This window comes from Filicampus tigris, chromosome 4, assembly GCF_054856515.1.
Source record: "Filicampus tigris isolate MCC_2025a chromosome 4, RoL_Ftig_1.0, whole genome shotgun sequence".
In the NCBI taxonomy this organism is placed as follows: Eukaryota; Metazoa; Chordata; class Actinopteri; order Syngnathiformes; family Syngnathidae; genus Filicampus; species Filicampus tigris.
This window is the reverse complement of record NC_141220.1, coordinates 13,464,691-13,486,530: the sequence shown is the minus strand read 5'-3', so window position 1 is coordinate 13,486,530 and position 21,840 is coordinate 13,464,691. Positions and strand designations below refer to the sequence as shown.

At 39.9% G+C, this 21,840-nt stretch overlaps 1 protein-coding gene and 1 pseudogene across 1 annotated transcript in view; one reads left to right on the top strand and one right to left on the bottom strand.

Annotated features, from left to right (window-relative positions):
- The window catches only part of cdh13 (cadherin 13, H-cadherin (heart)), a 311,068-nt gene that overhangs the window by 25,877 nt on the left and 263,351 nt on the right, over positions 1-21,840 (top strand). The gene's annotated exons all lie outside the window — the stretch shown is intronic.
- On the bottom strand, positions 437-21,049 carry LOC147148544 (uncharacterized; annotated as a pseudogene).

Below are 21,840 nucleotides of genomic sequence, written 5' to 3'. Positions count from 1 at the left end.
AAGTGCTCCTGGTCTCCGTCAGTAATTATGTTGTTACAGTATTTGATGATTGACATGTTTCTAAAGTCCTGTATTTACATGATGTATGCATTCACTGTTGTTTGGATTTACAACGGATGTGTTTGTGTAACAGATTGGCTTTTTCTCCATGACATCAGCTTCGCATTGACGGTGTATAACGAATCCATTTACGCTGCAGTGGCATTGGCAGATAACTGATATAAGTCAAACCTTTATCTACATTTGAGAGAAACCTATTTCGAAATATATATAAAGATTTAATGATGCGATGTCAATCATGTTGTAGAACACAGCCACTGGCCATCCTGCGCGCACAATATACTCACGCACCATCTGGTCCATTTTATGTACGACGCACTTTGTGGTGTTGTGTTCGGTGACTGTAGTTGGCTTCTTCTTAGTGGTCTCGTCGGTCTCAATCACGCAACTCCATTACTACACTTTCGGACAGTCTCTCCCCATTGGGATGACTGGGGTCCTTGCCAAGTTAAGGGGCAATATTGCAGACATACTTAGACTTAAAGTCCACAAGCCAACCAACATTTGATGCCAAACTTGACAGGTTTTGTTGCAATATATTGCAGGAAAGAGCAGCGAGTATTCGACGGGAAGAGTTGTTCATCAATGGCAATGTGATGGCCACGATTATAGGATGAAATGCAGTTGGTGACAAACGCTCCCCAAACGTCGGAAATTACAGCAATCCTGTCAGCATTTGCTCGGTCACGGCGCGTGTCCATGCTGCCCAAGCGGAGGTGACACTTGATGTCCTGGAAGCGGTTTCTGGGCATAATTTCTATGATTAGTTAGTGTCCCACAATTTCTGAACAGCGGTCTTGTACTGATGGGGGCTTGATCACACCCACTAGATGATTATTGCAATGAATGCCATGAGTTCCGGGAGGTCCATGAACCATTCCATATGCTCTGTTTTCTGTCTATGTTGAATAGTCCTTGAATAGTTCTGAATGCCAGAAAACATGTTCAGAGTGATAAACTGGAGGAAGCTCTTGAGATTCTTTTCTTGGCCTCAGGCGCTGGCTCTCCATCTGCAGTGTATGCTTCTGGCAGGGTGAAATAGAGATGTTTCCCCACCTGTTCGTCACACCACACTGTTCCATATTTCACCATTGCTGTCGGCCTAGTCCCCATCCGAGCTCTCATCTTTGGTTGTGGAGTAGTCTCCTCATTTGCAGTGTGAACAAATTCAAAGAATACAAGCAATGGAAAACTCAAAACAATATCACAAATGCATGCATATATGCTTACAATAGTTATAGAAATTAAAATAGGATCCTTGGGAAATATTACCTGAAGAACTATCAGGGTCCGATCTTATCTGAAGGTTTATGTCTTCAGCATCTGGGTCTGAGCTTAGCTGAAGGTTTATGTCTTCAGCATCTGAGTCACAAGGGTCTACGTTGCTCAAGATCTTTTCCAACGCCTGTTGAGCGGTCAATTCTTATCGCCATCTTCGTCTGTTGGAGGAGACGTTCTGACACCACCAATATTCTTGAGTTCAATGAAGTAGGAGGCTATGTGCAGTGAGGCTTTTATCTTCCATGGCACAATGTCATTCGCACACTAACGATGATCGTTTTCAGCTCAAATCATCAATACCAACACTATCAAGCCATGAAACTGCAGTCAAAAGCTTTTCACGGTATCTATCCACGATCATGATGCAAATTCCACAAGGTCAGGCTTGGAGAAACAACATCAATCAGGTGCTGGCCTTTCAATATTCATATCTAACAAATTGAACTCCATCTTCAATGGTGGACAGTTGAAAACTTACCGCGGGGGAAAGTGCACCTCAGGTGAAAGGAGGGCATTGTCAGTGGGAGGACAGATGTTGTCGTCACTCAATAATCTATTTAGGCCTTGTCTACACGTAGCCGGGCTTTTTTTAAACAACCGAATATTTCCCCCCCACTCTGTGTTGAAAATAATACACATCCTCGTTTGTTAAAAATGCAGCTACACTACACCGCAGAAGTGCGTTTTCAAATGCAATTACAAGCATGCCAAGCCTGTAGGCAGCAGGAGTTAGCCAAATACTTTCCATTCAGAAGGAACTTACGTCCTTTGACGTCACTTCTACTAAACCAAAAACATGGCACCAGTCTCGTTCATGAGTCAGAACTGCTTTCAAACATTTCAACGAGAATCAGTAGTTGGTTGCGGACAAATAAAATCAAAGCAATCTTTGCACAGTATCCCTCCACAATCATGTTGCAAATTCTACAAAGCCAGGTTTGGAGAAACTATACCAATCAGGTGCTGGCCTTTACTCAAGACTATGCTAGCAGACCCTTCATTGAGCCACAGCAACTCCATCGATTGCTCAAATGTAATTGAGCTACCCTCAACCCCCACCCGCCCCTCCACTGATTCGACAGACGATAGCTACATTTACAAATGAAAAGATGCTAATGGCAGGCAGCAGAGTTGTTAGTTAGGAACCTACATGCTTTTTGGCAGCATTCTGGTATTTCATTGAGTTTTTGAAAATCCTGGTGTTCTTAATGTTAAGAATCTGGTATAAGTGGTACTTTTATAATGCAACTCTGTGGTCTATTTTTGTACATTTTAAACACTCAATTCAAGTGAATGAATGTGCCTGAGCATATACAGTGGGCACATATCCTGTTGTACTCGTAGCTACTTTTTTCATTTCCTGTATCCAGGCCAGCCTTTACCGACGGACTTGCCTGGGTAGTGTATCTATATCCACTGCTGTTGCTGATTCCCCATTGTAGGAATGATAATCTTATTTTATCTTGTCTTACCTTGTATTTAGTAGTTAGCATGTGTTTTTTCCAGTCAGGAAATCCAGTTCAAATCTCAGTTTAAATGTGTAATGAATAATGATGAAATGGGTTTTATGTGTTTGCAGCAGTTCATTTTGTCATAGTTCAACACCTTATTTGTCAGACTTCAAATTGCATACTTTCAGTCAAGCTGGTTCTTTTTATATTCAATTATATACTGTAAATGTAAACATAAATACAATGGAAAGTGTTGGAATTGTCACTAGGGCGCAAGCCCAATTAGCAATTCATAAAAACAACTAGTTACTCACTGCGTGTTAGTTTTTATCTTTCAAGAAGGCGTCCAAGGACTCGGTCCTGTGAAACAACTCGCGGCCACATTCCACTCCACAATCTTGTGTGTAGATGCGTGTACGGATAAAAACGTGCATGACAATTGTATGTGAATGCTTGTTGGTGTGCGTGTGTATGTGTACGTGTGTGTGTGTGTGTGTGAGTTACACAAGAAACATATTTTTTTTCATCCTTGACTATTGATTATGTTATATGACTGCTTATGTGTAAAGATATCTAGCTGATTGTGTTTGATGACCATAAATGTATAGTGCCATTACCAAAAATGGGTAACACAATTGCTATCTGATCCATGTATCATGCCCACACTACTTGCACAGGCTTTTTTAAAAAAATTATTCTTAGTCAACAAAAGTCCGTCCATCCATCCATCCATCCATCCATCCATCCATCCATCCATCCATCCATCCATCCATCCATTCTCAGAGCTGCATAACATCAAAACCTACACAGGTACAGGGAGAAAATACAAACTCTATACTGATTCACATAAAACCATGATTATCCATATGCAATACAATAATCACTTGACTAACACTTGGCAAACATTGGCTAATATAGTCATCCATATCCTTCAAAAGCACCCCTGTTTGAAATGTTTTTTTGTTATATACTGCATTCATATTTTTCAAAATCATGGACAAAATATACTTATCTTTTGTCAAAATGTAGCCATTAGATAGGACAGAAAAACAGACAGTGTGCAGTTTGGTCAGAGTTTGCCTCCCAGCACAGGGTTGAGCCCCATACCAATCACAGAACTGTCCCTCTCGATTATGGGAGTCTCTTGATGTCCCGCCCTTACAAGGTCACCGCGGCAGTAGTCAAGAAACAGACGAGCATCTCTCCAACATCTAGTGGCCCTTTTTTGTCTGCAGCATGCTGAAACTGTGATGCTCTGGTTTCAAATCCCACATCCTTACCAATGAGCTACTACTGCCCACACTACTTGCACAGGCTTCTTTTTTTTAATTATTCTTAGTCAACAAAAGTCCATCCATCCATCCATCCATCCATCCATTCTCAGTGCTGCTTATCATCAAAACCTACACAGGTACAGGGAGAAGATACAAACTCTGCAGATGAAGGCCTGAGCCCGGAATTGAATTTGCTAACCAGTCGGCCACCATGTGTCACCCTCTCCCCTACATGTTTGAAAATATTTTTATTGTATTTCATTTTCATTATACCCTGGCAATACCCAGCCCCGCCTGCAATTGACTGGCGACCAGTCCAGGGTGTATCCTATGAAGACAGCAGGGATAGGCTCCGGCACGCCCGCAATACGTGAGGATTCACACACACTCTTTACACGCTTACATATTGAGTGGATGCACAACATTTGTTCCAGATGAAAAAACAATGTCTCAAGTATAGATTTTGTATTCATGTCATTTTCACATTTTATGTCAGTGTCGAGTTATAAGCAATCGAGTAGAGAGTGTGAACATGTGACATGTTGCCCCACAATCGGGTATGTTGTCTCACTGCAAGATGTCAAACTGGATTTTGCATCAAATAAAACACAGAGAAAATTAATGTTCTCTTATTTTATTTTTACCGGTCTATAGACAGGTAACTGTAAAAAAAAGGTGAATGAGGGACAACGGAAGGGTATCCACGCTGCTGACAGATGACAAATGACAGACGCTCAATTTGTAGTAAAATGCCCTGCTCTGCAAAATACAATACCTGAAGTCCCAGGTTAGGCCAGGAAGTCCCAAGACTTGTGAAAATAAAAGGAGAACAACGCAATAAGATCAAATAAATTAGATAAAGAGAAAAGGGAGATCCTTATTCACAGTTTGAATGTGTGCAAAGATTGAATGCAGCAAAGGTGTGGATACAGCAGAATGAAAATGCAAGAGGCTTGCACATAATTTTGGGTCATTTTGTACTTGACCCCAAAAAATAGACTGTTCAAGAATATAGTGTTCAATGTGCAGTGATGAAGAACAGGCATGGGGCTGAGGGGGATAATAAATAATTGGTTTTAATCATTTTAATTTCAATCAAAACAAATGTGATTATTGTTTTTTATTATTATTATTTTTTTTTTACATAATCTCCTATTAAAGATACAACATTGGCAACATATATAAAGATAACATTGAACAAATGTTAACATACAATATTATGCAACATACATTAGATTTAAGTCCTTTGGAACTGCTGGCACATAAGCCATGCCCGTTTTACCTTCTTTAAATGGATCATTGCGGACCCTGTATCGGTCTGTCGTGGTGAAGAAGGAGCTCAGCCGAAAGGTGAAGCTCTCAATTTACCGGTCGATCTACGTTCCTACTCTCACCTATGGTCATGAGCTGTGGGTCATGACCGAAAGAACAAGATCTCGGATACAAGCGGCCGAAATGGGTTTCCTTCGCAGGGTGTCCGGGCTCTCCCTTAGAGATAGGGTGAGAAGTTCGGCCATCTGGGAGGGACTCAGAGTCGAGCCGTTGCTCCTCTGCGTTGAGAGGAGCCAGTTGAGGTGGCATCTGAATAGGATGCCTCCTGGACGCCTCCCTGGTGAGGTGTTCCGGGCATGTCCCACCGGCAGGAGACCCAGAGGACGACCCAGAACACGCTGGAGAGACTATGTCTCCCGGCTTGCCTGGGAACGCCTTGGGATCCTTCCGGAAGAGCTGGAAGATGTTGTTGGGGAGAGGGAAGTCTGGGCTTCACTGCTAAAGCTGCTCCCTCCGCGACCCGACTTCGGATAAGCGGGAGATAATGGATGGATGGATGGATAAATGGAACATTTAAGATTAAATTTAATTGAAAAAAAAAAAAATCATTACTTCTTCATGAAATTTAAACCATTCAACAAATGGACGGTCTGTTTATAAACACTTTATGATGCATCTTTTGAGAGGTGGGAATTATACTACAGAGCAACTTGTAGTCCAAAAAATACAATACAGTACTCGCTTATGCTATTTTAAGAAAAGCTTTGTCCATGTCGTGTACGGTGATGCGGTGGTGGACTGGTTAGAGCAAATTGTGTGAAGAAGTGAAGGGCGATGATTTTTATGGCACAACATCACCCCAGCTGGACTAATTATGTCTTTATTTTTGTCTTTAATGCCTTTTAAAGAATGCTGTAATAGTTTAGCTAAAACTCATCTTAACATTATTCATAGATCAACAACCACTACTGTAAGAAAATGCTGCACATAAATGATAAAAGTGAAGAAATTATACAAAATAACGAATGAATGAAAACACATCCAACCCGCTTTTAGCTAACATTAGTTGACCTTACCACAAAACAAAACCAAGGTTGCTAAAATTTTGTGCATTCCTCTCCATGTCCTATTTCTACGCCATGATGATGAATAACAATGAGGCAGACACCGAGACAGAGCCAGATGATGATGTTGAAAGAGCTGAAGAGAAACAAGTTGAGAGTGAGAGAGAGAGGGAGAGAGGGAGAGAGAGAGAGAGAGACCCAGAGGACTTGGGGGACACTGGTTTAAAGAGAGAGGACACAGTCAGACTCATGAAGATTCTGTGGGTGAGGAAGCTGCGAGTGAGATACACACACAGTGAGATTAAATACAGGTGCTGTATGTTTACACAAACAATGGACTATCAGGTTTGCGATGGAGAATTTTTTTTCCTGGTTAGAGTGTGTGTGTGCATGTGTGTGAGTGGGCAGGGGCGTGCGTGCGTGTGTTTTGAGTGTGTGTGTGATGCCCCAACCTCCGTCGACGTAAGTGTATTAGGTGTGCGTCAATCGGCGGATCAATAATAGATTAATGCGTAGGGCTGGGACAATACACCTTTGTCCCAATCCGACACAGATCCTGATACTTGGGTTGCGATCTGATACGTATTGCGATACTTAAATATTATAAAAATATATATTAAAAAAAAAATTGAGGCATGTGTTTCCAAAGTTTTAACTTAAGTGCCATTTGACATTTACTTAAGTGTCACGATTGCAAAGTGCATAAACTGTTCCAGTAACTCATCCTGATACACAGGAGTGCAATAAATAAAAACTCCATTCACAAAGCTCAACTTTAAGGACCTCAAATGTTCCAAAAGTATGTTATAGACCGTGCATAACATAACATAACATAACATAACATAACATAACATAACATAACATAACATAACATAACATAACATAACATAACATAACATAACATAACATAACATAACACAACATAACATAAGGTATCGGAAGTATCGCTACTCAACAATGTATTGATACTTAGTATTGGCATAAAAAGTAGCGCAATTCATTGCAATTTTTTCCCCAGCTCTATTAATGTGCATGTTGAAGGGGCATCCTGCTGGTATAGAGGGGGCATATACTTAGAGAAAGGTCTTCCCACCTAAATATGAAAATGTTTCGGATTATGCGTAAGGGATGCTATTTTGTAAAAAGCTCACTTTGCGTACATTCTAACATGGCTAGAAAGCGACTGGCGTTAAAATAGCGGTGATGAAATGTTATTTAGCGATGAAGGAAGTGAGTTAAAAATAACGATGACGGAGTGACGGTTTGGGCCGGCCTGAAATAATTCCTAACCGCCTGGCCGCACAGCACAACTATGGGTATGTGTCTGCCTAACTGGACTTCAGCTAATCCTTCCGTCATGTAGACTGTGCACTTCTCTAAAACCTGAATTTAAAGGGAATGAACTGAGAGCTACTTGGATCGCTGCACGTCGACAAAAATGCCCTCTCCTATCTGCGCTAGCCTAATAAAACACTAAAAGAAAGAAAACTCCACCCACAACAGTCAAGCTTTTTGGACCCATCTGGCAAATGGCTCAACTTAAATTGGGCTGAAGATCAATTAGGAACATTAGCTGTGAAATTGGTGCTGGAGTTGAGAGGCGATTATGATGATTTTAATCCTGATTTAGATCCAAATGACAGGAATCTTACAAAAAAGACAGAAGACAACAAATGGTGTGCCAGATTGCATTCCCAGCAAACTTTGATTGTTAGCCACACAGTCAGTTAAATCCTGTTATCTTGCCATTCTCTTAGCAATTAATTCTGAATTCATACTCCAATGATCACACTTCAAATCTTCAAAGTTGAAAGTTTTCAGACAACTTTGGATGGAACATCGTTTTGGATGTGTTATCATGCAAGTGTACTGAATGATGTGGGCAGCTGATGTACACTCAGTCAGAAGATTCAATGTATATGAACGGAATTTTAACAGAATAAGGAATGCCTTTTTTCTTCCTTTCTGTGACAAGTCCCACAGTGATGAGGGAGGGATTCAGTGATGGCGAGAGGATTGTGAGTCGAAAGGAAAAGAAGTGCAGAAGGAAAGTACTGATGAGTTGTTGAAGGGCCTTTTAAGACAGGCTGGTTGGAGAAAAAAAAAAAACACGGGCTTATAGGACATGAAATAATATGTGAAACTTAAGACAGCCACACAGCTTGATTGGCAGAATCTGACTTTGAGGGACAGAATGAAGAATAAAATTAGATTGATGCTGTCAGCACATGCCACAGATGAAAAGGAAGGAAAGGATGAGATGCGGTGGAAAGTGAATAGTAAATGACTGGATGAATATTTTATTTATTTCTTGTATTCATTAGAGATAGGACATGATATCACTTGGGGGTTGGAAATGAGAACTTCCACGAAGGTAGAATCATCGTAGGGAAGCTAATGAAAAGAATGGAAGATGCTTTGTTCGAAATTGTCTAATTCAGGAATATGGGAACAACGACAGAGCAGCCACTGATATCATTAAAGGAGAACTAAGACAAAAGGAGTACACTGCATCAGTGTTAGCAGACGATTCCAATGAAATCCTGCCAAATAAATTAGATTCAGTGAAGAAAAAGCTTTGTGCTTAGTGTTTGCTCATTTTCTCTGATCTTACACTTCATCTTTCCCTCCTTTCATCACCAACGTTGTTTTGCAACTATTTGCTCTTCTGTCATCAACCATTTTAAAAACACATTTTCTTTTCTTTGGTCTTTTTCAAAGCCAGTACACTTCCAAACTTCATCCAGAAGATAACCCATCAAAATCAATTTGATGCTACTTTTGCTTATGATTACGGACAATAGTGGCATTAAATACTTTGATTTTCTATAACATGTGTGCCCTGCGATTTGCTGGCAACCAATTCAGGGTGTACCCTGCATACTGCCCGGAGACAGCTGCGATAGGCTCCGGCGTGCCCGAGGCCCTTGATGGATGGATAACAGACCAAATGTTTTACTATTTAGCACGGTGGTTCTGAAATTGTGGCACTGTACCACTAGTGTTATGTGGAATTTCTCTAGTGGTATGCAGAAGAATCACTGCCAAAGTACAGATCAGTTGTATTTCACTTTTATTTACGTTAATTCTTTATTTAACTTTTAAAAGAAAATGGTTGCATCTCAATTCATGAAACATCTAGAAGCTCAGCAGCTCCTCCAGCCTCAACAGTTTGGATTGAGGTCAGGCTACTCCACTGAAATAGCAAATTGCTGTTTTGTGGAAAATGTCAAAAAAATCCCTTGACAGGGGCATTGTGGTAGGGGCTGTATTCTTGGACCTAAAAACACTTTAGAGCTACACAATCATAACCTACTTTTGTCCAAAATGCTACATTTTGATATTTCTAAAGATAAAATGTGTTGGTTTGCATCATTTCTTCAGTTCTGGGTTCAGTGTGTTAAAATTGGTTAAGATAAATCTCCATTTCTAAATACGGTATAAAAATGGGTATTTCACAGGGCTCCATACTTGGACCTCTGCTGTTTAGTCTCTAGAAATGACTTGCCCACAAACTGTTCTGATGCTTCTGTATGACCAGAGAGCTGGCTGAGGCTTTCAGTCGCCGACATTAAGGTACTTAGAGCTCCTAACGCAAACCTCACTTGGCCTTCACTCAGCTAAAGCTGGGCTGTCTGATCGTAGCTGTGGCAACTCTGCTGTTTTTTGTTGTTTTTTTTCTTTTTTCACACAGACGCACGGTGGGGGTATAAGACGGTCTGGTCTCCAAGTGCCCACTTCACAGCAGCTAACTTTTCCTCATCTTTCAGTTCCTTACAAACCTAATTTTCACGTGCCAATCTCCTACATGGACTTCAGCGAGTCTGCTTCTGCTTCCGCAATAAAGACCGTGTGCCTCACCTGTGCTGAATGTAAAGGGAATGAGAGGAGCCACTTTGTTTGGCTGGGAATCGTCTGTGTTCACCCCCACAAAGTGCAAATGGCCATTTCTATCTGCACCCATCTATGAAAATAACAAAACAAAGAAAAGTGTAGGTCTAGCGCAAAGTGCAGTCTAATGGCGCATGGTTGGAGTTTTGTTTCTTTTGCTTTTCCTCGACTTTGCACAGGTAGAAATCGGTGTAAGGGCGCGTTTGCACCATTGTGGGATGGAAAGTAGCAGACTCACAGCCAGTCATAGGGGCATCCCTCATTTGCATTAAAATTACAGCTGTCTTAGCACACACAGAAGCAGCAAGACTTTCCGGGGTCTGTACATAACAATGGCGTGTGCAAAGTGCATTTAATGTAGTCAACCGTGCACGTTACGTGGGCGACTGGAAACCGCCTTGCACCCACGACCGTGTGTCCGTGTGTGAACAACTCAATCCCCCTACCCCAATAATTGAGCAGCGCCGTTAGGCGGATGCTATAAAAATATTTTTAAGAGGATAATGATTAGAATTTGTTCAATTACAAAGTACGTAAGTAAGGTAACAAAGTTGTTTTAATTTGTTACTTGACACCTCTGCTCAATGAGACGGACAACTATTCATATACAGTGGTGCCTCACTATATCGCAGTTCAACTTTCGCTGATTGTTAGCCGGGTAACATCACAGCTTTTTTTGAGTGCTCTTTTGTATGATGTTTTTTACAGCGTACCAACCCGTATTGTGTCCTGATTGACTGCCTGTATTTTTTACAGTGCAATTCAGCATTTTGTTTTTTACAGCATACAAGCCACCCATTGGGCTGTCGACCAATTCGAATACATCTCCTCCGTGCCATGTCTTGCACAGAATGCTTCGGCTTACTAAATTTAATTTAGTGAGGTAGGAGCGGAAGAAGAGGACACAAGTGTCAATAAAGATAGGAGGATGATTGCTTGGCCACCATGGTGAGAATGGAACTTTTTGCGAGCTGCGCAAGACCCAGGACCCTTTCATGTTTGCTCTTTCAGTTTTCAAAGGCAGCATGTCAGTTTCTTCCATCTTCTCCCCCAAGAGAGAAAAAGTGGCAACAGCTACATATAACGATGTTTTTCTCTTGTCAAAGGAGATTAGAAAAAAAACAATACAGCGGAGACACGTCAGGACAGAGGGAGGAGGAAGCGTGAGATACGCGCAAGTCAAAATTGATCATTTCTTGCTTGCAACTTCATATGTTGTTCAAAAGAATTAAATTTGTTAATTCAAAAAATTTGTCATCATTATATGTATGAAAATGTTTACATTTTTTTAGTTGTTGTGATTTCTTGTGATCATTTACAGTACTAACAATGTTCATGGGTCAGTGTGACCTGCTGTAATGTTTACCGGTAATCATAAAAAAATATCACATAACGATGTTTTTAATATTAAGAAACAAAAATTAAAAATGGCCAGCAGACAAAGTCGAATCCATTATTTCTCCTTCGATTTTTGTAAACAACGTAACAGGAGGGTTAAAAAAGAATTTGACATTATTTTCGTTGTAAAATATAATAGTAATAATAATAATAATAATGATAATAATAATAATAATAATAATAATAATAATAATAATAATAATAATAATAATAATAATAATAATGATGAAGTATACTTCTTTTTTTTCTAAGGTTTGAACTGTGAGTATGCTTAAACGAGAGAAATGTTAATGGTGAGGTTTACAGCCTTCAAATACACAGTATAATAACTGCATAAAAAAAGTTTCCTACTTCACAGATTTCACCTATCGTAGGTTATTTTTGAAATGTAACGCCCGCGATAAATGAGGGACCACTGTGCACATTCTTACCGTGATTGAGTAGGAACTGAATCCACACTGCATGTAAAGAAGTCAGGTGATTACACAATCAGTGACCTGTTATGTCTTTGTTTTATGCTTTATTGTCTTTCCGCCGACTTTGTTCATTTAAAGTAAGTTTCTTCCAATTTGTAAGGTGTAGCCTGGCAGTGGCAAAAAACACTCCTTGTGGCTTTTACCAAGGTTTTGGCAAAACATTCTCTAGTTCACTTTGCCCACGGCGGATCTCGTATGCTGTGACTAATCTACTTTACAATTAGAGACTGTTTTCGGTGCTCCGTTCCAGCCGATACCTCCCATTTACCTGACAATAATATAAAGATTATTACTGTTGTTTCATGCCATGACATTTATATCCGTTTTGACAAACGTCCTATTGCCCCTCCTTTCTGGGCTCGGCTTGCAGCCACAGATAGTGTGCTGCTGCTGCTGCTCTCTTTTAAATAGATTAATGCTGTGATGGAAGTGGCTGGGCTTGGTGCGGGTGTGTGAGAGGCGTGTGACTGATGGAATTAACCATCACAACGACGGGGGCGAGAGGGGTTGAATGTGGGTGTTGAGCAGTGACTGATGGAACAGTCTGTTGCTCGAGGGAAAGAATGGATGAGAAAATGTGACTGATAAAGCAAACACTTGGCATCAAGGCTGGAAATAACTGAGGGGGTCGGTGCAATCACTAACTGCAGGGTCAAAGGGAAATGGCAAAAAAGAAAGGAGGACGCAGAAGAATACAACAGGGGGAGATATTAGAACAAAGGTGTTGCGAGGTATACAAAGAGGTTGAAATGGGAGTGCCTGAAGGTCTTCATTACGGGCAAAAGATAAGCAGTGAGCAGAACACAGCAGTGCAATGATGGATATGTAGCATGTGAAGCTATGTAGGGTAAATTCAAATTCCAAGCATTGGATGGATGGATGGATCGAGGCAAGGTTTTCCCATCTGTTTAGCTTACTTAGCAGTTGGCTGACTTCATTGTTCCTGTGAGGAAAAATTTGAGTGCAACACTCTGCACACGTGAACATTCTACAAGTGAGTTTGAGGTGGCCGCGATCATTCTTCGTTTCTTGTTTGTAATAGACTGCACTCGGTTCTAGTCTCAGGGCGTTTAAACCCTGCGTCTCACAACTCGACATACACTTCAATTCAATTTCACACTTGCCAGCTGCTGGAATGTCCTAATTCAATTTGTGCTGTTTAAGGAAGCAAAGACTTGCTCTCGGAGGGATGTTTAGCTTGCATGAGGAAAAATGTCCATTCCAGTTTTGGTCAACGGGCCACAGCGGGCTCCAGAGTAACCTAAACTGCTATGCAATTGCAAACCCTTAAAACTGCATGTGAATGGCCCGTGGGAGCTCATGATTGCATTTACAGAGCTACAACAAATCAATATTTGAGAATGTACTTTCAACAGCATTAAGTTGTTTCCAATTTAAGAATGAATAAGAACAGTTGAAATTGCAAGTCGAACACAATTAATTCCAGGATGTTTCATGCTGCTAAGATTTGTATTTGAGAACAATTACAGTATATGAAAATAAAATAATTACATATAAGTATTAATAAACGGGTTAAACTGTACAGGCAAAGTAGAATGGAAAAAAACCCAAAAACAATAAATATGATATACACCTTAATACCATCCTCGATATCGACCAAGTTGCTTTACCAATGTGCAATTTTATATTATATAGTTTTATAGCATATCTGAAATCTCAAAAACGAGAAAGACGTGTACTAAAATGATTTCGACATTCAATGGCTGCAAACTAGAAGGAAGTGATGGCATCCTCATTCGGCGAATCAGCATGTATAGACGGACGGCAAAGGAAGTGATAAGTCTTCATTCTGTGAATCGACAGGCAGAATTCAGTCACTGTCGTTTTGAGTTATTAATGCACATGTGGCCTTTGATGACGTAGAACTGTAAATGGGAAAAAAATGACAGTAGCTTAATCACCCTCATATTTACCTGTACCGTTCACTATTCACAATTTCACCTATTTGCATTTTTTTCTGAGGAATTTATCCTCAGCTGGTTGATGATTAACTCATTGATCCACAGTTTTGGTGCTCTTTCTGAAATAGGAATGGAGTACAGTAATTAGTGTCAAAGAATTTTGTTGAAGTAATAAATCTCGACTAAGGGACACATTGTATGTCAGGGAGGAGTGACTAAGTTTAGGTGGGTTGTTAGTCTTTGCCACTTGAATGTACTGGACGTGAACGTCCTGTGCATTTTCTCAGAAACAAATAATGTGTAATCCATTTATTTTTGGGGGGTTAAATCTGTAAACCTGTGAGTTTGAATGAAGTTAAATTGTAATGGGATTACAGTTTGTGGTATATTTGCAAGTAATATATACCGTATTTTCTGGACTACAAGCCACACCTTTATACGAGCCATTCTACCGAATTGGTTGAAATTGCTGTCCCACAATGAAAATCTAATTTGAAAAAACAATGAAGTGTTAAGACTTTGCATATTTAGTAATATCTTATGATCTATTTTATCACAAGACATTAATTGAGATACTATTAAACTGAATATATAAAAAGTCATCTTTTATATGTCACTTCCTATCGGGAGGTGGATGTCCCAATCTCTAACTCCTAAATTTCAATTCAAGAAAATAAAATGCACTTTTGATTTTAATGCTAAATGTTGTGTTTTCTAACTCTGTACACATGTTCAAAACTGTGTGTGGTAGCCACATTGTGCCTAGCATTGTTGAGCATTGCTGAAAACTATCTATACTAAACAGTCACTATCGAAACAGTCACTACGGAAACATCCAGAAAGGTTTCGGTTGTGACATAATGGTTTCGGTAGTGACAATATGATGTTTATTTTTGAATTAAATAAGTTTTACATAATATAATACATATATACATATGTCATACGTACATCCTAATGATTTTAACAATATTCTATTTCATATTTTATCTTAATTTAAAGGGAGAAACAACAAAATGGCAACAAGCCTAGCAGAGAGACAGAGTACAGGCAAAGAGTTAAGAATGACCCAGTGGGATACGAAGAATATTTAATAAAGAAAAGAGAAAGAAATAAGAAAGGGAAGGAAGAGGGAAAACTGAAGTCTATCAACGAATCATCCAGCAGAGAGCAAAGGAAAGTCACAAGAGCATGGAGGAAAAGACAAGACCACCAGATGTCTATAAAAAACAGGTAGAGATGGAGCTATTTTGCCGGGCTTTCTCGCCACATAGCACCTCTAGTGAAGGTGATCAGACACCAACGCCAAGATCTAATCCAGACCCCTGAAAAAGTGATAGAGGCATGTCCAAATCTGCCCTGCTGTGCTTGCATCGCTGTGCGAGAAACAATCTTTGATTCGGTTTTGTTATTTTTTTCAGCAATCTTCGAACTTAAAAAGAAAAAAAATGGATTATTTTCTTTTTCTATTGTTCTTTTTATGCTTTAAAAGCAGAGTCTACCTTGAGACATGCACCTTTGCTATAGGTCACAATATTTCATGTTTTTGTACTTTGTAAATGTTAATTGCACAAAATACAATGTCACATGAGGAGCGGGATTTGGACCCAATAGCAGATGTGACACGGAAGTTGAAAAGTAAAAGTGTTTATCAACAAAAATACAAAGTAACTACAGAGAGCAGGACTGGAGGAATTTTGATTGGGACAAAACTTGCGTCCTGACTGGAAGTTTGACGTAGGTGTCACTGAATAACTCAAGTTTATAAACTAAGACATATGACTATGACATAAAGGACAAAAAATAAAAGGACCATAGCAACTGCATAGCAACTGATACATGAAGGAACAACCAGTCACAACATGCAATGCTTATAGTAATTTTTTCTTTGCAATCAAGGAAGCCATCTGTTAAACTAATCTGATAAGCTTTCCTTCCTTTCCATTACGTACTTTTATGCTTGTTCAGCAGAGTCTGCCTGGGGAACTTTTTTTTGTTGTAAAATTTATGTTACAAAAATGTTTGTCATTCCAATTAAATTTTCATATGGAAGGTGAAACCACAGTTTTTCAATGATGAAGTGCCCTGTGATGGACAGGTGACCAGTCCAGTGTGTACCCTGCTTTTTTCCTAAATCGGCTGCGATCAACTCCAACCCCCCACGACCCTGAGTACAGCACAAAGCAGTAGGAAAAGGATAAATTAATGTTTCATTAGTTATAATACATGTTAAAAGTTAAACATAGCAAAACTAGTTAAGCGATTACATTGCTAACCTCGCACAAAGTATTACTGCAAGAACAGTAACAATATGGTCACTACCAAAACTTTGCAATCACGACCGAAAAAACAGATGTTTTAACAAAAATAAAATGTATTGAATCATCAACCAACAATTTATGATAATGATTGTTTAAGGGTATGTTTGTTTTAATTAATGATGACTTTTGAAGTCAATATGATCAACTTTCCACATTTTACAATGAAAAATAGCATATACATTTTGATTTATTTAGGAAAAAGTAATACTAAATGCTGTTACAAATTCTTTTAATTTGATTTTGATGTCAAAACCATATATATATTAATTTATAAAAGTACTCTGTAGAGTGGGGAATGGAAAAAATATGAATCGTTTAATAGAATTATTTTTATTCTACTGTAATTTTGTGTTTCAATGGTGACAAATTTTGAGGACAGGCAAGATATTAGGGAAAAGCTAGAAAATCCTTTTGGAAAATTGACTGTACTTTTACTATATATAGCTTTTTTGCTATTTGCTGTGAGGCTCGGCCTGTCCCCTATGAAATGCTTTGCATTTGTTTGGAGCATATTTAAAGAAAATAGGAACTGCTCCCCTCTAACGCAAAAACAAGTGTATGGAAAAAGGCATTTTTAATTGGAATCTTTGAACTGACTCAGTCAAACGAAAGCTTGGCCTTGTGCTCTACAGCATAAATTACATTCTCCAGCATGGTGTACAGTTGCAGGGTCAACCAAACATTCATGCCGGAAAGACGATTTTACATAATTTTTGCATGTGCTGTGCTGACATTTCCCTAATGACAGTGAGCCAAACCTACATGTCATTCGCTCTTGAAGTCTCCCTCCTTGCCTTCACATCAATTGCAAACGTGTCAACTACTTCACTCAGGCGGACAGGTGTTGGCAGGATAGGGACAGGTTCTCAATAATCTTTGCTTCTCACTGTGAATGTGCTCACACATGCATACATGTACTATGTAAATCCACTGTCTGGAGACTTAGCCTACAGCTCTGTTGTTTGCCGTTATCAGCAAAAAACAGGGGGAGGGAGGGCAAAATATTTATTTTGGACTGTCTTCAATCATGCGATTGGCTGGCAACCAATTCAGGGTGTCCCCCGCCGACTGCTCAAAGACTGCTGGGATAGGCTCCAGCACTCCCCGTGACCTTTGTGAGGATAAGCGGTATAGATAATGGATGGATGGATGTCCTCAATCACTCGAGTGAGAGCTTTCCTTGGACATCAATTGACCTCCATTGGCAATGCAAATGGCTGGTGTTGGATACACTTGTGGCGTACACCCAATGTGTACTAACATTTTATTCTTCACAATGGCACACTTTTTAATAGTCTTCCATTAAAGAAATAAAAATCCACAAGCTCCCCGCTTGGGAGGAAAGGGTGACTGCTAGGCACTGTTTGCAACGTACACATTGAAGGATTGATTTATCTTAAAGGACACTTGGATGAGCTTAACATTGGCACTTACATAATACGTTTGCATGTAAAAATGACATCAGTACCAAAATGCCCACCTCAAAAGACTCTGTAGTGATTTATGGGCTTTTTTGTGATTCGGTTTACGACAAATTTCCCTGCTAATTTTTGGGGCGTGGCTTATGTTATGTTTTCGGTCTCAGCTGTCTACGTCACGTGAGGAAGGCATGCTTGGTAATATTGCTCGCTTTGTCAGTTCTGTTATCTAAAACGGCGACCGATCGCCACCAAAATGCAAATGCACATTACTACTCTTGTCCACTTCAACCTGTGAACGTATAAAAGTGTTCTGCACAATAGTTTGGATTTATTGACATAAAACGTGATCTCATCATGGTTACCTCCACAAAATCAAAATTACCGTGGCGATCGCTTCCCCACTTACACTGGCTGAAGCGGATAAGAGCCTGAATGCGCACACGAACCCCAACTGGTTTATATTTTGGACATGTAGCGACGCTAAACTCGTGTCAACTCTCGGGAGAAAGACGGCGACTGGCAGTGGGCAAGCAATCAGGCAAGCATGGATATCAATACAAATTGGTAAATTTGACACTGAAAATACATGTGGTATTTCATCGTGATGTCACCTATCATCAGCAGCGTTGTATCATCATTATGGTGTGTGTGCGTGTGTGAAGGTGTGCGTGCATGTGTGTGTGTGTGTGTGTGTGGTTGTGCGTGTGCGTGTGTGTGTACACTTGATGGATTTTCATTTCCTATGTACACGCTTCCTCTACCAGGCTAGTAGATGAGATCAAGACAGTGTTAGCAGTGATTCTGAAATTGGGCTGCTTGACTCATAGCTCAATTTAAATGCAATAAAGTGGAGAGGAAGTGACTTGCGCATCAAGGTTTTGATGTGTGGCAGTGCAGAGCAGTAGCATGCACTATGGTTCATGACTGGTGAGGGACTACTCCTCTGGAGTTGGTTCTAAAAACATGAGCCCAAAATTAGCTCGACCTATCAAAATATAATTTTTTAATACCAGTTTTCAAAGCTTTTAATTAGGCTTCAATCGCTTCCACACTGTTCAACAATGTGATCGGAAGAAAGCAAGTTTTCCTCATCAATGCAGGCTAGATGATTAACCAGCACACCACTAATGCGATCCTGCTGCGTTTGATTTGCTAAGTGCGGCAGAAGAGGTGAGAGTTGTGGCAGAACACCTCGTGGCTGTTTCACCATGACAATGCGTCGACTTTGTGTGGCCAAAGGAGATCCTCACTACACCACATTTGATGGCCGGAAATTTGAATTTCACGGCAATTGTAGCATCCGACAGTTCCTGGTCATGGTCAAGACAGTTCCTGAGCAGGTTGCCTGACCTGGTTCCGTTGGATTTCCTCTTTGCCAAGCTCAAGGGCGTCATCAAGGTGACTGATTTGTAAGACAACATCAAGATGATCATGACGCTGCGGAGGAACCTGGACGGCTGGGAAAGTGCATTAGACTCCAGGGGGATTACTTCAAAACGAGAAACCGTTGGTTTGAATTCCAAAAATATCTTTTGTGACAGAACTTTCTGATACACCTTGTAATAGAGGGAATTTTGCTATTGATAATACCTATGCATAGTGGTAGTTGTTTGAGCAGTGAGACATATTCACAAGAAGTTAATACGTTGCATTTGTTCCTTGGTTCCCACTCCATGTCTGGTGTGTCAACTAGTTGACATATTACTTTCCCTTTTAATTTACATCTGTCACACATCTGTTATGAATTTAAAAAAGGCAAAAGACCATTTATCTTTGTTACTTTAGTTAGAAGTAGTACAGCATCATATCATGCAATTTATAAAACCTTACAGGCATCTTCAGTGCCCATTTTTCCATTTTCTCTCTTTGGAATGTCCACGGAATGGCTTGTCAAAGAGAACATGGCAATTAATTAATTAATAAGATTAACAAATCTTTAAAAGTAGTTGCTGGAGAAACTGATTAAAAAAAAAAAAAAAAACTTTGCAAAGTTTACTCATCAGGAAAAGACAGTCACAAAATCATACCAGTAGTTATTTTGTAGTGGAGATGGCACACAACGCACATGGACGTTATGTATTTTTTTTTTTTTTTTTTTTTTAATAAACCATTTTTTACATTTTTGTGCCAAGTGCAGGTCTCAAACTGACAATAGCTGTGCCACGCCCGTGGGTTGAGTTTAAAAAATACAGTAACGGTAACAATAATAACATTGTGTTCATTTAAATGGTTTCTGCAATGACTCATAGGGTTAGATGCACACTGTTGTCATATTTATGAATGAAAAACGCTGAAAAAAAAATAATGTGCCAAATAAATAAATATATAAATAAACAACGCGTCAACGATTAAAATTAATTGTCGACGATTTTGATCGTCGACGTCGTCGTGATTAGTCGACTAACCATGGCAGCCCTACTTGACTTATGACTTGCTTGACCCAAGGAATGACTTGACTTGATTGAAATTAGGTGGCGATTTGACTTGACTTGCTTGACGTTTTTTCCACAGTCACTTGGGACTTGCTTGAGACTTGAATGTTATGACTCAAGACAAACTTGTGACTTGCACATATGTGACTTACTCCCACCTCTGGAAACTACCCTATTCTGTATTTTGTCTGCATTAGGTCAAGGACAAACGTTGAAATTCCCCAGATATACTGTATTGTGTGACAAGGCCATCACTTTGTTGACGTTACTTCATTTTTTAAATGGATTAGCTGATTTCTTTTCAGCCAGACTGGCAAGGTGAAAACATCACTCCATCATAGCACTTTTGGTGCAAATCTACTGCATGACTGTATAAGGTTGCTTGAAAAACAAACATATCTGTCTGTCGCCATCATATAGCATCCCTTTGTTGCACAGGAAGTGTGTGCGTGCATGTGTGTGTTGCACCATCAGTCAGTATGAAGGGCAGGCTGGAGCATGGTGGGATCAATCATTGTGCAGGAAACACGGGCAAAGTAAACCTTTGATAAAGAGTGCCACTCTTGACAAAATTCCCCGTCAAGGACTTATTACAGGCTTGACACTATTTGATTAACTAGAGCGCTCGAGTCATAGGGCTCGACGACTCAATGGATTTGAGGTGATCAAGTGAAGAGATGAAAGAGCACAGTGTTGTACACGTCCAAAATGGTAGGACGGCTCAGTCTAACCACACGATAAGTTACGTAGGTTATACGATCGTACCTTCACGGTGTCTTTTGCCCCCATTACTATGTAAGATGTAAAAATTGGCCCATTGATATTTATAGCATCGTATTACAGCCCCCCTTTTCCCCATTCTTTTCACATACCTGACATTTGTGCAGCTGCTATGTTCAATAAACTGTGGACAACGACTGTGTGCTATCGACAAGTTAATTTATGTTTCATCACACTAACATCACAGCACTTTTGTCACTACATGACAACGTTGTCACACTGTAATAAACATCAAAGGTCCGCCATTCCGTCTGTCATCAATCTGGGAAAAAACAGATCCAACAGATGAAAAATCCAGCCATCCATGCATCCATCCATGCATCCATCCATCCATCCATCCATCCATCCATCCAACCATCCTTCCTTGCTTCCTTCCATCCATCCGTTATTTGAACTGATTTGATTAAAATGGCAAATGGAGTGCATTATGTACATCATAATGTGTTGGCTTGCTGCTGAAACAGCTTTACACTCACATACATCTGACATTTCACATAGCCTCCACATATTTGCCAGTGTATTGAACTGTAAGTGGTAGCCTGCTGCCGCTTTAACTCTTAAAAGTTTTACTTTGAAGTTTTGCTTACATTCACCAGAATCCCGTGTCACATTGTTGCCGAAGGAACAATCCTGGTGGATTCAAATGCTTCTTAGTCATTGTGCAAACCGAAATAAAGTACCCACTACAATAAATGTATTTTTTTTCTACGAATTTGTCTCTTTTTTCTCTTCTTCTGTTTTAGTGGTTGGCAAACAACTTTTGTTGCATTACTGGGACCTTCTGAAATGGAGTGTGGGCC